At 45.7% G+C, this 17357-nt stretch overlaps 1 protein-coding gene across 1 annotated transcript in view; it reads left to right on the top strand.

The window, feature by feature from the left end:
• PKHD1 (PKHD1 ciliary IPT domain containing fibrocystin/polyductin) overlaps nucleotides 1-17357 on the top strand; it is a 1684711-nt gene that overhangs the window by 1543886 nt on the left and 123468 nt on the right. The gene's annotated exons all lie outside the window — the stretch shown is intronic.

Below are 17357 nucleotides of genomic sequence, written 5' to 3'. Positions count from 1 at the left end.
TCCTCTTTTGGTTCCTCCTCTGGAGCTTCCTCTGTCTCTACCTCTTGGGCCTCAGCCCATGCTGTCAGGGATTTAATCAGGATTTCCTTCCTGAGATTAGTGGTTGCAGGCAACCCCCTCTTAATACACAACCCCCTAAGCTGGACTACTGTCAGTGTGGGTAGGCTAGCCAGATCAAGCTCCATGGTTCCCTAGTTTTGTGTCAACAAAAACTTTTTGCAAAAATTGGAAACAAGAATTTAGAAAAAATTAAAAAAATTCAATAATTGAAATTAATCCAAATTAATTAAAAAAAAAAAAAATTAAAATTAAAAATTAAAAACAATTTTTGCACTAGGACAATTTAAAGGATTTTTAATTTGTTTTATCTAAAACTGTAACGTGATATTGAACACAAGTACAGGATCCCGTCGCTGCTTCCAATTATGTTGGAAAATGGGTTATTGGTAGGGCAGGTAGGTACCTACACCTAGCAACAAGCCACTAACCTCCACAAAAGTACAGTTAGGTCTCAGTAAATTAATCCCAGCTCTACCCTTGGTAGCTTGGCAACGAGCGTCAAGGCTTAACTTAGGAGACAAAGTGTAAAGCATTCAAATATCACAAAACAGTAATTAAATAAAACACAGGAAACAGTTTAAAAATCCAAAACCAATTTATAAAAATAGCTTATATTTTTATCTTTAAAATGACACAAAAACGATTAAAATCGGTTCAGGGGAACCGGAGATATGAATTTTTAAAGTATTATTATTTTCTAGCGCATAGAAACAAAAAGCGCCAATCGGGTCATCTGGTTGCACCAGGACCGGGACAAAGTCAAACTTTCAGGCCGACCGCGATGGAGCCCTGCTCGGCTACAGGTCGCGGGAGGCCTCGGTTAAAAAGTTACCTTCTGACTTAGTCTTTATTTTGAAGTTTTTCTTCACCGGGACGAACCTGCCAGTTGGATCCGACCTCCTGGAGCCCTTGTCCGGATACGCGAAGTCGGTTTCCTCGGTGGTGATTTCTACCTTCTGACTTAGTCGTTTTTTCGAGATGAAAATCCTTCGACCGGGGTAAACCTGGATCTTGATCCGACGTCCGTGGAGCCCTTCTCGGATACGATGGCTGGAAGGTCCCGGTCAACTTTTTACGTTCGGACTTAGTCTCTTTTTCGGATGTTTTTCTTGACCGGGACGAACCACGAAGTCAGGCCGGGTCGCGGTTGAGGCAAGCCGGCTAGAATTTCCACGTCGAGTCGGTCACTTTATGGAGCTTTTTTCTAAAATTTCTCCAATCTTTTCCAAACTTCTGGGGCTTCACCCAGATGTTCTTTTAAGGTTCTTTTGGGGTCCACAGCTCACCCCAAGGGTCCAGAAGTTCTGTGATGGTCCTTGGGGGTGCGGACTTCAACTCCCAGAATGCACCTGGCGCAAACTCCTTTTTGGCCACTGGGCAGTGGTCAGCTGGTCGCTTCTTTCAGGAGTTGGTGCAGGGGACTCTGGTTAGCAATTTTTCACCTGTAGCAAACAGGGAGTCCCTCCTTGAACCAGTTGAAGCCAGGCAAAGTCCTTCTTGTGGTGAAGCCCAAGTGTGCAGCTGGTGCAGTCCTTCTGAGTGCAGGGTCCAGGTGCAGGCCAGGGGTCCAGCAGGGCAGTCCTTCTTCTTCTTTAGTTCCTTTCTTGTTGAATTCTGGAGGGGATCTGAGGCGTGGGTGCAGGTCTGCCAGTTTTATCCTTGCTCCTGGGTGAAAAGCAGGGGGGCCCTGGTCCTCCAATCAGGGACAGGGTCGTCCCCCTGTGATGACCACTTCCTGGGAAGTGTGGCAAAAATCCATCCCAGAAGGCAACAGTCTCTAAAAATCCAAAATGGATGAATCTGATTTTTAGAGGAGAGATCTGGCTGAGCCCACCCACTGGTGTGGCTAAAAATCATAAACACACCCCTCTCCTGCCCTCTCCTAATCTAATCAAGGGGGCACCTAGCTGTCTGGGGTTGCAGGATGTGGGGGTGTTGCTGGGTGCTCCAGATGTCCTTCTCTGCCTTTGAAGACCAGTTTGGCAGCCCTCCCCCTTCCTGCTTCCCCATCTGTTGAGGGGAGATTCTCTCCCCCAAGCACATTCCTTTGTGTGAAGTCAGGCCACTTCACACCTCATTAAAGTAGCCTGGCAGAAGCTGCTGCAGGCTGGCCAATCAGAGCACAGGAGCAAAAACAATGCAGAGCTGAAATTGGCAACTTTTTAGGTAAAGTCTAAACTTTTTACCTGCACTAGTTATATTAAATCCAACAACTGGAAGTTGTGGGATTTATTATAACAATCAATTTGATACCAAATTCTTGGTATGTAACATTTAAGGAGACTTTAAAATTTAAAATAAAGTCTGCCCATTCTAGCCTATGAAGGCCATTTACTTCAATGAGGGAAAAACGAATTTGGCTGTTTTTACCTCACCAGGGCTTATAAATCTATTTTTATAAAGTCCCTGCTTATAGTTACATGGCACCCAGCCCTAGGGGCACATAGGGCACACCTTAGGGGTGACTTATATGTAAAAATAAGGTAGTTTAAGACTTTGGAAGTACCTTTAATTCCAAAGTCGAATTTGCATATAACTTTAATTTAAAAGCAGCCAGCAAGGCAGGCTTGCTTTTAAAATGACACTGGGCACCTCAGCAATGCACCTAGGTGTGCACCACCTATGCTGTGGTCCCTAAACCTACATGCCCTACCATATACTAGGGACTTATAGGTAGGTTAACTTAGCCAATTATAATTAGCCTAATTTGCATATCCATTTTACACAGAGCACAGGCCCTGGGACTGGTTAGCAGTACCCAGGGCACCATCAGAGTCAGGAAAACACCAGCATAAAGTGGAAAATGGGGGCAAAAAGTTATGGGGCCCTTGCAATCAGCCCCAGTTTCTCACACTGCACAATAGGGATGGGGGCATCAGGAGCACTCCTGGAAGGATGCTGCCTTGGGACACATTTCACTTTGCACATGCCCTTAAAACACCATTTTCACAGGAACTAGCCCTTCATGTATCTCAGGGACAAGCAAATAGTAAAGCCAAGTGACATGCTTATCTGCCAGATTTGTAAGTGCAAGTTAAGAAAGCAAATACTACAGCAACAGCATGGGGAATACGCCTAGATGAAGTAGCTACAAGGTGCACACATCGAAATGGACACATGGTTAGTCAAATGCAAAGGAAAGTAGCGCAATTGAACACCCTCCATGTGTGGACTCTAGCTTCCACACATAAGGCAAATTTACAGTCCATATCAGGGGTACAAGTCTAACACCATACATGCTGATATTGGCCAACACAAGATGAAATACTTACCATATCAAACATAACACAATGCAATGACACCCCAATTGGATTAACAAACACATATCCATACAGTGAACATCTACCCCTGTCTTGGGTGACACCACCATTGCCCACAAAGGCAGAAATTGCAAACAACAGTAAATGGATCAGCAATCAAGGTGAAACACACACAACTGTAGCCATACAACACAAGTTACTCAGGAACAAGAAAAAGGTAGAAAAGTAATGGCAGGACAAATGTGTACCCAACAAAACAACAACTAGTGTTTATTTACAGCAAATGCTGAAGAGCAAAGGCCATTGGCCAGTCCACCTGAGTCCATGCACAGTACTGGGCTCCACCTTGATTCCAATCACTGACAAGGGACATCCATAGGAAGGGGCGTCAAGTGGGTAGGCAAGCACCTCAGGGATCAAGCTTGGGTGAAGTGGGGTCAGATTTGCAATGGTTGGGTTTGGGGAGCTTTTTCTTTGGAGGGGTGGGCTTCTTCTCTGGAGGGAGGGGTATGGGTGCTTGCGGTGGGGCAGATGTGACAGGGGAGGACTTTGATATGGAAGGGCTGGGTTGGGATGTGAGTCTCTTGGGTATGGGATGTGGGTGGAAGGAACAGTGGAAAGGGAAAGGTCAAAAAGGAAACTCTCCTTGGGAAAATGGGTAGGGTAATCAGAAGGGGTTGGGGATTTGAAGGTTGAGGGAGTGGTGATCTTGTCTGTGGGTGTTGATGCCTCGAGTATGTGCGTGTGTGAGATATGCTTGTGTTTGGGTGGTGTCTGATGTTTGTGTGTGTGAGTGTAGGCATTTGTATGTCTTGGGGCTATGAGGTGGAGGTGCTGGTTGATGTGAGAGTGGTGGTTGTGTGTGTGTCTATTGGGGTGGTGTCTGTGGCGATCGTGAATGTGTCTCTGTGTGTTGGGGTGGAATTTGTGGGTATGGTGGATGTGGTGGATGTGTCTGTGTATTTGGGTGGTGATTGGTGTATGGTTGATGTGGTGGATATGTCTGTGGGTGTTGTTGTGGTGTCTGGGGGTATTGTGATTGTGGTGTGTGGGTTGATGGGGTGGTGGTAGTGTATGTTGAAATTGTGACTGATGTGTCTGTGGGTGACTGTTGAGTGCCTGCGTGCCGATGTGTCTTGTGGTGTTTGTGTCCATGTCTGCTGCCTGTGTGTGTTGATCCGGGTGCATGCAGATGTGTCTGTGTGATTGGCACAGGTAGGGGAATAGGGAATTTGGATTTGCAAGAAAGGGGTGGTGGGGGGAAGGATTGTGGGGGGTAGATTGCTGCCATCAGTGAGGAGGCCACAGCCTGAAAACATCTCTGTAGGCCAGATATGTCACTATAAATGTCTTCCAGGTAAGCATTTGTCTGCTGAAGTTGGCTTGCCAATCCCTGGATGGCATTCACAATGGCTGACTGCCTTATAGACATCCTCAGGAGGTCAATATCCTTCTCACTCAGGGCAGCAGGGATAAGAGGGGCTGGGGGTGAGATGACTGGGGTGAAGGAGACACCCACCCTCTCGGGTGAGCGGGCACGGCCAACTGGGTGGAGATGGAACTGGGGGTGGCAGACAATGACACAGGAGCAAGTCCTGATGGGTCCGCCACCACTAAGGAGTGGCCACTGGAGGTAGGATCTGAAGATGACGAGGTTGATCCTGTGTCCTCCGTGGCACTCCCCTCAACCTCTTGGTCACTGGGTCCCTCCGTGTCGATGGTGTCATTACTGGAGGTACAGCGGCCAGATGTTTCCTCACTTGGTTCCGCCCTGTCTCCTTCACTTGCCTCAGATGATGCTGCAAATACAAAGAGAAAAAGGGTCACCACATGTTCCTGATCACACTTGAGCAACAGCTGTGATTAGCAAACATTATCATGACGTCAGGTAGGCCCCAGCAACAAACTACATCAAAGTGACTCCTACATATACCACACCATATGCATGCATGCCACATGAACTGTCAACAGTTGCCCACAGGAAAATCCGAATCTCAGCCAACTCCAATTGCATGGGTGAAGTTGTTCAACACAGTAACCATTGAACAAGTAGGAAACCTCATCACCTTTGATGCTTGGAGCATGCCTCAGTTACCTGTTGTCATACAATAGTAGGCCAATGCCAAGTTCATTCCCACAGATCCCACACAAGGCCATGCATACATCTATTGTCACATACACTATACCACAAAAATAAGAAATGATGCTCCAAAATCCTGTCATGTTGCTGACAACAGTACATTAGCCTGAAGAAGATTACATGGAAATACTCATGTCACACTAGAAACATATCAACAATGCACACCACCATGTGCAAATTGTCCTAATGGAGTCATGGATGTCATATTAATGTTGCACAAATATACAACACATTTGGCATGGAAATGGACACTGTAGACAAAATGTCCAAATTGTCAGGGAGCTACGTCTCTAAAATCCACATCACAATGATTCAACTAGCCCAGGGAAATCACCTCTACTGTATGACACCCCTTACAATGACAATCACATACTTTTATTGCATCACTAGAAGCCATTAGTCCTTTGTAGGTTAGAGAGACCCAAGTACTTGTAGAAGGCTCTCAACATGTTGCCCAGTGGGAAGCAACATTACTGTCTCCATTTTGGTCCTTCAAACCCAAATGTCTGTGGATAAATGCCGTACACAACCACATATGATTCTCACATAACTGCAAGTCTCTCCATGATGTGTGCCAACAGTCAGGTAACGAGCCTTCCCCATTTTGCATGTGCACAGCACTTTCCTACATGATGCTACATCAATGGCATGGAAATGCACATTGTGGGTCAAAACTGTAGTCTTACCTGTCATGTCCCTCATTGCTACTGCAATTATACATGCCGAATGACACGCAATGATGAGTGAGGATTGCGTGAGCCAACAATCAATGGTGACAAGTTCCTGTCTGGGGCACCACATGAAATGTAGCCCCATTACATATGTCCAAGTCCAAACACAGGTTGGCATGCACATATAAGTAATGGAACAGAAAAATTATCCAATAAACACAGGTAGACCATGCATGAAACATCAGTGTACACATTTTGTAAAAAGAGAAAGGGACATATGCTAAAATGTAGGCACAAGGGATGTTGGCAACAGTGATGGCACATAAATCACGTCAAAGGACATTCCCCACTTACCAAGGGAAAGTATTGATCTGCAGCTGCACCCAAAGAACAATATATGCTCTGTCACATGTGTGAGGGCCACCTTCAAATGACAGACATTAGTGAGGCACCAGCACTTGTGACACACTAAAGACAAGTGGCCTCTGGGGGGCAGATGCCTTTTTACTCACTTGACCAGACATATGGCTGAGGACAGTGATCCATCACTTCTTTTTCTTTGGGCTGTAACACAGAGGAGTAGTGGTCTGTTGTGTAGAATTTAGACCCACGACAACAACAAACATTTCTTGATTGATCAATGTACACAGCCATGTGTTGTCCCCGGAGAGCAATTTCTTTGTGGAGTGTACCTGGACTAATAGGCAAGGCACATTAGTATGCACCAAATTCCATTCCTACACAAACAGTTACTCATCTTGTGTGTCACACATGGCCCATCCCCAGTCATCAGGGGGAAATGTCAGAATCGAACATATCAACTTGGCAATGAGACAGGCAGGAATATGCTCTGTAGTCACTCCCTTGTGGCTGCTGTGCTCCCCTCACTGCCCATCAAGCTCCAGGTTGGCCACTGTCAGAATACAGGCTATTAGGGGGGTCATGCTCTGATGTGCACCCCGCCCACGTTGGGTGGACAGCCCCAGCTGGACCTCCATGATCTTCAAGGCCCAGCATCTCAGGTCCTCCCACCTCTTCCGGCAGTGGGTGCTCTGCTGGCTAGGGACCCTCAGGGTCCACCCCTTCTGGGCTATGGCCCTCCAAATCCCCTTCTTCTGATGGGTGTTGACTTGTAAGGATGTAAGAGACAAATCAAAAGATTAGAAACACACGTTTTTGAAAAAATGGTTGTGTCACACATATGTCAGGAACACCAAGCATGAAATGAACAACTTGTCAACACACCACAAGTGTAAAGCACACATGCCGATACATAAAGGGACATGACTACACACTTTTGGGGTCATCTGCAGACTAACCCACTACCCTGCTCATGACCTACAGTGACTAACCAAGCCTACTGACATCAGGTAGCCCATGATCGATCAACATGTACTGTTATGTGAGCCACAATGAAACACTACACACTAATGTGTCTTCTGAAGGATAAACTCATTAGGCCTGACTGGACAAACACATTTACACTCTGCAACATTGACTCAATGCATACTGTCCCTAAAGGGAACCACCATAGTACAGACTTTACGCTTACACTTGAGTGACAATGAAAAGGCTGGCATGGTGGGTAAGGGAATTGTCTTCCCTGTGCATGTGTATACATTTGGCCTACGAAAAGCAGACTCATGCCACTTCAGGGTAGGTTTCTGTGATATGTACCTGTGCCACAGAACACACCTTTAAACATATGTTTGTAACCTACAGAGATGGCCTCCAAAATATAAATTCATTTTTTGTTCAATTCTGCTATGTAACCAAGCTGCTGAGCCACATATTCAATCAATCAATCCTCACCCCAGAAGACACCCTCAAGCTCATGAATACCACCCACTCTGGGACACCTTCGGACTCATGCCCCCACTACATCTTTAATCAAGCCAGCGCCATCATCGACCCCGAACTATGCATCATCATCAACTGCTCCATTGAAACCACCACCTTCCCGGACGACTGGAAAAATGTGGAGATAAAGCTTCTGCTGAAGAAACCTTCCGCAGACCCAAAGGAGCTGAAAAACTACAGACCTATCTGACTACTCCCTTTTCCAGCCAAGGTATTCGAAAAAGCGATCAACGCACAGCTCATCTAGTTCATCAAAGCCAATCACATCCTCAACCCCTCCCAGTCTGAATTCAGGAACAACCAGAGCACAGAAACCACACTCCTAGCAGCCACCGACGACATGGCGTAGCAAGACAGCTGCCCTCACCCTCCTCGGCCTCTCCGCCGCCTTCAGCACTGTCTCCCACACCACCCTGTGCACCAGACTACACAACACCAGCATCTGCGTCAAAGCCCTGGAGTGGATCCGCTCCTTCCTTACCGACCAAACCCAGAGAGTCAGGCTCCCACCTTTCAAAGCCGACAGGTGGGCCAGATGCATCATGTTTGTCATCTTGTGGTCATAAAATATGGACCCCCATGGTTGTGGACACATCGCTCCACAACATGGATTCGGGTGCTACCCAACTATCTGCTATTCAATTGCCCCTCAAAATGAGACTGTCTTTTCCAACCATGAAAAATATGGTCAATTGTGGTGGACCATGCACCCCTGTCATATGCCATCTGTGCCCTGAAACACACTACACTGATGGTTGTGTAGTCAGACCTATACAACAAGGCAGACTAAGGATGCCTGTGATGGTCCTAAACAAATATTATTGTGATGCATTTACCAGGGTCATATACAGGGCCATATTTATACTCCGTTTGCGCCGAAATTGCGTCGTTTTTTTTGACGCAATTTCGACGCAAAACTAACGCCAACTAACGCCATATTTATACTATGGCGTTAGAGGCGAATAGCGCCAAAGTTCCCGGAATGTGCGTCATTTTTTAGCGTGAACCCCTTCCTTGCGTTAATGATATGCAAGGGAGGCGTTCCCGTCTAAAAAATGACTCCCAGGCCTTTACGTGGTATTTATACTCCCGGGCAAAAGAGACGCCCGGGAGTTGGCGTGGCTAAAAACGGCGCATTTGCGCCACTTTTTAACGCCTGCTCAGGGCAGGCGTTAAGGGGCCTGTGGGCTCAAAATGAGCCCACAGGTGCCCTCCCATGCCCCCAGGGACCCCCCCTGCCACCCTTGCCCACCCCAGGAGGACCCCCAAGGATGGAGGGACCCACCCCAGGGACATTCAGGTAAGTTCAGGTAAGTATAATTTTTTATTTTTTATATTTTTTTTTGGTGGCATAGGGGGGCCTTATTTGTGCCCCCCTACATGCCACTATGCCCAATGACCATGCCCAGGGGACAGAAGTCCCCTGGGCATGGCCATTGGGCAAGGGGGCATGACTCCTATCTTTACAATGATAGGAGTCATGTTGATGGGGGATGGGCGTCGTTAAAAAATGGCGCAAGTCGGGTTAAGACGATTTTTTCGACGTAACCTGACTTGCCCCATTTTAAGACGCCCATGCGCCATTTTCCCCCTACGCCGGCGCTGTCTGGTCTACGTGTTTTTTTCCCACGCAAACCAGGCAGCGCCGGTCTGATTGCGCTGTCTAACGCCATTCCATAAATACGGCGCCCGCATGGCGCTTCAGAATGGCGTTAGACGGCGCAAAACTTTTTGACGCTAAACTGCGTTAGCGCAGTTTAGCGTCAAAAAGTATAAATATGGGCCCCAGTATTTTAAACCGCATGGTTCACATGGTCTTACACATCTACATGGCTAAATATGAAATAAAAATCAGCAGACAATGAGTCAGTGATGGGTGATTTTATTGTGGAGCTATGACTAACAGAAAATATACATGACATGAATCAACAAAAAAAATAAGAAATGTGGACAGGTCAGTCATTGTGAATGAAATCATTGGAGTAGATGCCACACCAATGGAAGTCCAAAGTACAGAGTTCTCCTCCCACTGGAAATGGGAGGTTGTTCAGGATCAGTCCACAGAGTGAATGTGTTACACACAAAGGAGAAGATTAAGGAAGAGGGTTATTGCTGGCAGTGGTGGGTGTCTTGAAATCCGGACCTCCTGTATTATTTACTGGATGTCCACGTTTGCGGGGGGATCAGCTGCTACAGAGGCAGGGGTTTTGGTGGCTGATTGTTCTTCTGGCAGGGCTTTCCTTCCTGAGGCTGGCCCTGATGTTGATGGGCCTGCTGTTGATGAGCCAAAGGAAGGGGAAGATTGTTTTTGAAAAGCCCTGCTCAGGGTTGTATGTATGTCCCTCACTACACCTGTGAGGGAGTCCATGTTGGAATTGTTGACCTCCCTCTTTTCAGCTTTACCTGCTTGATTTCCCAAAGTTGTGTAAACATCTGGCCCATCACGCCTTGGGAATCCTGATAGACCGCCAACACGTGGCTGATGATGTTTTGCCTGACAGCAGCCCCAGTGGCCTCACCCCACTGGCCCACAGCATCCCTTCCATGCACCCTACCCCATGAGCCTGTACCATTGGCACAGGGTGCCCTCTCCAACTGGGTCCTGGAACCTCAGTGTTCAAAGTGTGGAGCTACAACTCAGAATCCAGGACTGGGGAGCACAAGATGTTGGAAACTGTGGTAGGTACACAGGTTGGGGGGTGAATGGTTTCCTGTGATGTTGAAGCAACAGGGCTGGGGGGTGACATTGTGGACACAGTGAAACTCACTGTTGCTGTCTGACCAGGTTGCCCAGATGGGCCAGAACCTTCCTCTACGTCCACAAGTCCAGGAGTGTTGTCGTCACAGAGGGCTTTGTCGAGGGGGTAGTGGTAGTCTGTTCTTTGGCCTCTGTGTGCCTAGCAGCAGATCCACTTGTTGATGAAAAGCATACATTGTTACTGGTTGAATCGTGACATCTACCTCCAAAGGTTCTGTATCACAGTAGGGGGAGACCTTGGACAAAGTTACGTAGTTGGTAATCCAATTGTGCCAAGTTACCATCCATGTAATGGCCACTTTATGTCTTGCCAAAACCAGTGCCAACTGTAGGAATCTGTATTTCATTTTTTTACCCCTCAGCCTTTTGACATGCCCCAACATGCACTGCATTGGTACGTGTTCTATAAGTATATTTGGGGTCCTCTGGAGTTCTGTCACAACCTGTGCCCAAAAAGCATGTACAGACCCGCACTTCCACGGCAAGTGCATAAAGTCTACCCCCCTCCCCTGTATTGCAACCTGGGCATGTATCTGGCTTTGTGGCAGAAATTTAATGAAGCCGCTCGGGGGTAAGGTATGTCATATGTAAAAAATGTATAATGTATTAGTTTAATCGGGCATTGCACGAGAACGTATGTGTTTGTTTACATATGCTGGACCACTTGCTATCATCTAAGGGAGAGCCCAAGTCTAACTCCCATGTCGCTCGCGCCCTGGCTGGTGGTCCTGTCTCGTCATCTCTCATTGCTTTATGTAGTTGTGTAATCAAATGTTGGCCCTCTCCACACATCAGCATGACATCTAGTGTCCGCGAGAGCTGTGGTGCAGCAGGGTATATGGGCCAGGTTTGTCTGGCCAGCTCTGCAGCCCTGAATAATAAATAAAATGTCCTGGGCCCACCGCAAATGTGTCACAGACCCGCTTGAACGTGAGGAAGTATTCATCTCGATATAGGTCTCCAAACAGTGCACATCCCCCCTCCCTCCAGGCCTAGAATGACATATTGGTCATCATTTGACATACTGGTGCTAGTATTGAAAGGGGGAGCTCATGATGAAAGGGAGCTCTCCGCAGAACAATTTTCACATATCGCTGCCAGAAATGTGTTGTGTGGCAGATCACATATGGAGTTGTTCCCTCTGCTCCAGCCCCATTCATCAATCGGTCAGCCACTGAGCTGCATGCTGCAGGTGCGTGGCATAATAGTAGAGGTCGAGTCTTGGCACCTCTAGTCCTCTTCCACATAATGGCAAGTCAGTGTGGATAGGGCCACTCTGCTACGGCATCCCGCCCACAACAGTGACGGGAGTACCAAATTTAGTTGCTTAAATACCCTCTTTGGTATGGGGCAAAATGAGTTCTGCAACATGTATAGACACCTGGGCTGCAGAACCATTTTGGATACCATCAGCCTGCCCATCAGCGAGAGCAGCAGGGTATTCCAAAAGTCAACTGATTTGCTCAGAAAGACAACAATTCCTGCCAAATTGAGACACAATTGCTGCATCATGGTATGTGTCACCTGAACCCCAGGTATCTGAAAATAGTTGTCTCCCAGAGCAAGCACAGGTCCAGGAGGTGATTTGACAGGGCAGTGGTCAGCGCCGTTAGTGGAAAAAGGAGTGACATATGATGGTTGAGACGAAGACCTGATATATTCCCAAATTCCTCCAGGAGTTACAACAGCTACAGCAGCGCAATGTGTGAGGTCAAGATATAAAACAATGATTCATCAGCGTAGAGTGACATGACATGATTTGTGTCTTCCAGCTGCATAACCCAGTCCCTCAGCTCACGTTGCACCCAGATAGCCATGGGTTCAATGGCCACTGCAAATAGGAGAGGTGACAGTGGACAGCGACGAGGACTTACTTAACAGGGGAAGTGCAATAGGGAGTGACTGGACAAAAGTGTGCGCTGGGCGTGCTAGGGGATGTTGGAAACAGTGGTGTCTAATCTATGCAATATATAAAAAAAGGTGCTCTGGCTTTTTTGTCTTCCATTAGATTGTAGTCTGTGAAGGGGTGTGTTTTATAGTGAGCGTTGCAGCTGTGTCCACTGGAGCAATGTTTATCAGCCGTGTTGTTTTTTAATTCATCCAGTGTGCAGCTGTCTGTTACTTTGCTGAACGCAGACCGCGATGGTCGACTACCATTGGCTAACCACCGACAGGAGACCATCACAGTGACAGTGTGATTGTAATAGGCTTGGTGGGTAACCACGACGCTGGAGGTCGGATCGCCTAGATACAAGCCGCCACGCCGCTGGCGGTCTGCCTTTTTTGCTTGGTGGGCGGTAGTCATAATACAGCAGTCTGGAGCCCGCCGCCGCAGCAATCTTTTTGGGACCACCAACATGGAGGTCTGGTGGTCCAACTGCCAAACTCGTAATCAGGCCGTTAGTCTTCTGACCACTAAATGGCTAAGGCAATAAAATGCCAACTTTCTAAACATTGCATTTTCAAAAGTGTAATTCAAAATCCGACTTTACCATGAAAAATGATTTTTCATTATAATTCCAAAGACAAAGAACAGTGCACAGAGTCCTAAGGCCAACAAAAACAAGATCGGGAAAATATGGAGGAGTGAAGAAAAGAATTTGGGGGATGACCAACCTGCGGCTGACAGGTCTAACAACAGTACTGCTTTACTTTCTACAAAATGATATGTTACAGAAATTTGTTAAGCGCATTGCAACCCACAGGCATCACAGTACTGATTGAACAGCAGAGGTTGTGAGCGCAAGCTCCATGGGAGTTTGTTGACAAACAGCAAGGTTTTCAGCTGTTTTTTAAAAGAAAATTCACTGTCAGGGGCAGAGTGTTCCAGAGTTAACCACATTGTACCTGAAGGATCTTCCTCCATTTCTAGCCCTTTTAATGGATGGGACTACGGCCCATAAGGTATTAGAGGATCTGGGAGCTCTACCAGGATTGTAGGGAGCAATCAACTGTCGGGAGATGGAGGGGCCTTGATTTAGAAAGGCTCTGTGTGCAATACACAGTGCCTTGAAGTTAATCCTCTGTGCGACCAGGAGCCAGTAGAGTTCAGCCAGGACCTGGCATGCTAAGAGGTGCCTGGGGATATTGAGCAGAGTCTCCTAACAATCGCGTTCTGCACTACTTGAAGTATGCCAATCACAGCCTTTGGTGATCCCAGGCAGAGGAAGTTTCTGTAGTCCAGGTGGGAGAGAATAAAAGCCTGGACAGCTAGCCTCCTAGAAAAAGGGGGGATCAAGTGAAGAACGTTTTTGCAACATTCTGAGGATCACGTAGCAGCAGGCTGAAAGTTTGGTTGCTTCAGTCTCAATGGAAAGGGTTGGGTCCAGCCATACCCTCAAACTTTTTATAACCATTTTGGGGGCAGAGGGCGGACCTAGGTGGTCAGGCCAGCCAAGACGTTTTTGAGGGTATGTCTTGTTCCCTATGTATCATCAGCTCGGTTTTGTTTCCATTGAGCTTGAAGTGAGATTTATCATTCCAGCTAGCTATCTTGTCAAGGCATGAACCAAGTGAGGGGGCCAGCGTGCCTTCATGAATAACTCTTACGAACACAACCTCCTGGATGGATTTTTTAAATCTCGATTTAATCTCTAATTTGGTGTGAGATTTTTAAATTCGAGGGCCTTATCCAACCAGAATTAAGACATGTTGATGTGGAGGTTAAGATTACTGCAGGACTGGTAAAACCTATATTGAGCCTTGTGAAGCTCTGGGCGGCTGCAGATTTCTGGCCACCAGAAACATTTAAAAGTCTGAAGGGTAAACCTTTGACTAAGTGTGCACTAAATTTGTATACTTTGATTTTGATATAATTATGTGAAGTTCTGGCAAAAATATGTTAGCTTACACATAATTAGGCAAAATGAAAGTCCAATAATTATCGCTATGTATTATCCTAAAATGTATCCTTGTGTCAAATACTGACACGAAAACACATGTTGCACTAAAAAAAATAGTACATAAAAACAACGAAAGCACTGAACAACACTCGATTGAGTTCCTGTGCGTTTGTGGTACATTTTTACAATGGATGGCGTGTTTGTGGTAAGTTTACAGAAAGTCATATAATGGTAACGTTTTTCGGACTTTTACATAGCAATCATAATGTAAAATTCCCTAAATTATGCCGGCATAAGTTAAATTTTACCTAGAATGAATGGAAAACCCATTACACGACTGCATTCCGTTGGAGTCAGTCGCAAAGAAGGCCCAAGTCCTGGTCCTCCATAATAGACGATAAGCGATTCAACAGCGTTTCTCACATCTTGCTTTGTTTTTATATTTTTTTTTTTTACAAATTGTGCACAATTGGCGTGCTTTGCCTTTTGGTTCCTATTGTTACCCGTGGAGCAGTTTATTTCCATAATAGCTGGGGAACCCTAAATCAGATTCTATTTTCATTTTGCTGTCATTTAATTCATTGACTTTTGTTTTCTGTAAATTAGTTGGGGATTTTTTTCCTGTTTCCTGCTTATAATGTTGTCTTTAGTATAGTTGTTTGAGTCCAGATGCATATCTCACAAAGAAAGCCATACTGCTTCTACCCACCTACCCGGGATCCTTCACAATAATTGACTTACCTTTTAGGGACAGTTGCATCTTGATAAGGCATTTTTAATTGCATCATTTGAAAATTGAAGTGTGATTCACTGAAATGTATTAACTACAGTGCTACTAGATTGCCATGCACAGCTTTTTCTTCAAAAATCTGACTGTTTTATTTATAGTTTTAAGGACGTTTATAGAAGTTGTCATTACTGCAGTAATAAGTGGGGTAATTAGCAGTGCATGGTGAGGGTGCAAGTTATGGTAACCCTAGGGTGCGAGTTATAGTTACTTGAAAGAACTCTAACTATAACTGCTGAATTTCTATGGTTTTGTACAGGTAAATTCAGAACCTAACTATAACATTCCAGTAACCTTTGTTTTTTTCAGTGAATTTCCAAGAATTTGTAAATTCTATTCCCTAACTATAACATCCCTGTAACCTCTGTTTTTTTCAGTGAATTTCTACGTTTTTTTAAATGTATTTTCATTACTATTCGTTAATCCAACCACCACCACCACAAACAGCCTTTGGCCATGTGCAGTGTTAATTGGCTGTGTGGCCAACCCCTATAAAAACCCAACACTACACTGCTCACAGCCTTTGGGCCAGGTCTGTGTCCAGGTGCTGCGGCCATCCCATATAACAACCCTACATGACTCCTGAGCACATAGCAGGAGCTGGCCCTGGGGGATGCCGGTCCCTAGGGCTCCTCGAGGGGGGCCACAGGCCCCCCTCCAATGTGAAGTAGCCCTGGGTAGGTGGTGGTCCCCGAAGCCGCAATGGACCCACTTCATTATTTTAGTTCACCCGCATTCTATTTGATTTCAGCCCTGGGGAGGTGGCAGTCCCTGTGGAACTGCGTTGGGGCCTCGCAACCTCCGCACACAATTGACACTTTGCCCCGGGGAGTTTGTGGCTTCATGAAAACAAGCGTGTGAGCCTGCGCTTGTTTTAAAAAAACATTTTGCCAGATCCATGGATCCGCCACAACTCGCAGTGAAAATAAAAAAAATTCAAAAACGCTGTTTTGCTCTGGAGGTCCCTCTGGGACCCCAACACCAGAGCTAAGGAGTCAGAGGGTCCCTACCCTGGCCCCTTTTCTTTTTTTTTTTTAATCTTTTTTTTTTGGCTGAAGCCGAGTCCCAAGATGGCTGTCAACACTTTGTGGTTGAAGTGTTGACAGCCAATCGGAGCTCTGCATTTCTCTGCACAAGCTCGTTATTATTTGCAAATCCTTGGTGCCTCTAGATATCTATATTTATTTTTCTTTTAATATCTCAAAAACTACTGAATGGATTTACAACGAATAATAAAAAGCACTTTTTCTGGACCAAGTGCTACCTTTCTACCAAATTTGGTGTAATTCCATCCAGCGGTTCGGGCTGTAGTCATATCTAAAGTCCCTATGGGAATTAAAATGGGAAACACACTTTTTTTGATGCCCCTTTCTCTCGGCCCCCGCTTGACGGATCTCCCCGAAACTTCCCATGTACAACAAGATTCTCAGGAACACTTTTTTAACGAAAATTCTGTGAAGATTCGTCAAATGACAGCAAAGATAAAGGCAAGCCAGAAAATGCTTTAACTCTTATTCCATGGAAACATGGTCCTAACTATAACTACCTACTGGCGTCCGCCAGTAGGTTATATTTATTTATATATATATATATATATATATATATATATATATATATATATATATATATTGAAAAGGAGACCCAGCACATCGAAGTGTCCATTGATACCCACAAAATTATCAAATTTCTTCAAAAATCACATAATTCAATAGAGTTCTTATGAAAACTTTTTGTTCTTTATTTATCCACAATGACAATATTGGACACTTCGATGTGCTGGGTCTCCTTTTCAATGTTATGAGCCCATGGCTATTTGAGGTCTAGGGGGTTGGCCCTCACGACCCGTGCACCGAAAAGTGCCACAAATTGCATACACATACTAAAGGAAGAAGGAACGGTTTGTATTCACCTTGATCCCCATTTTTTTATTTTAAGAATATATATATATATATATATATATATATATATATATATATATA

Source organism: Pleurodeles waltl, chromosome 5 (genome assembly GCF_031143425.1).
Source record: "Pleurodeles waltl isolate 20211129_DDA chromosome 5, aPleWal1.hap1.20221129, whole genome shotgun sequence".
Classification (NCBI taxonomy): domain Eukaryota; kingdom Metazoa; phylum Chordata; class Amphibia; order Caudata; family Salamandridae; genus Pleurodeles; species Pleurodeles waltl.
The sequence above is the reverse complement of the archived record's forward strand: the minus strand, read 5'-3'. Positions and strand labels throughout refer to the sequence as shown.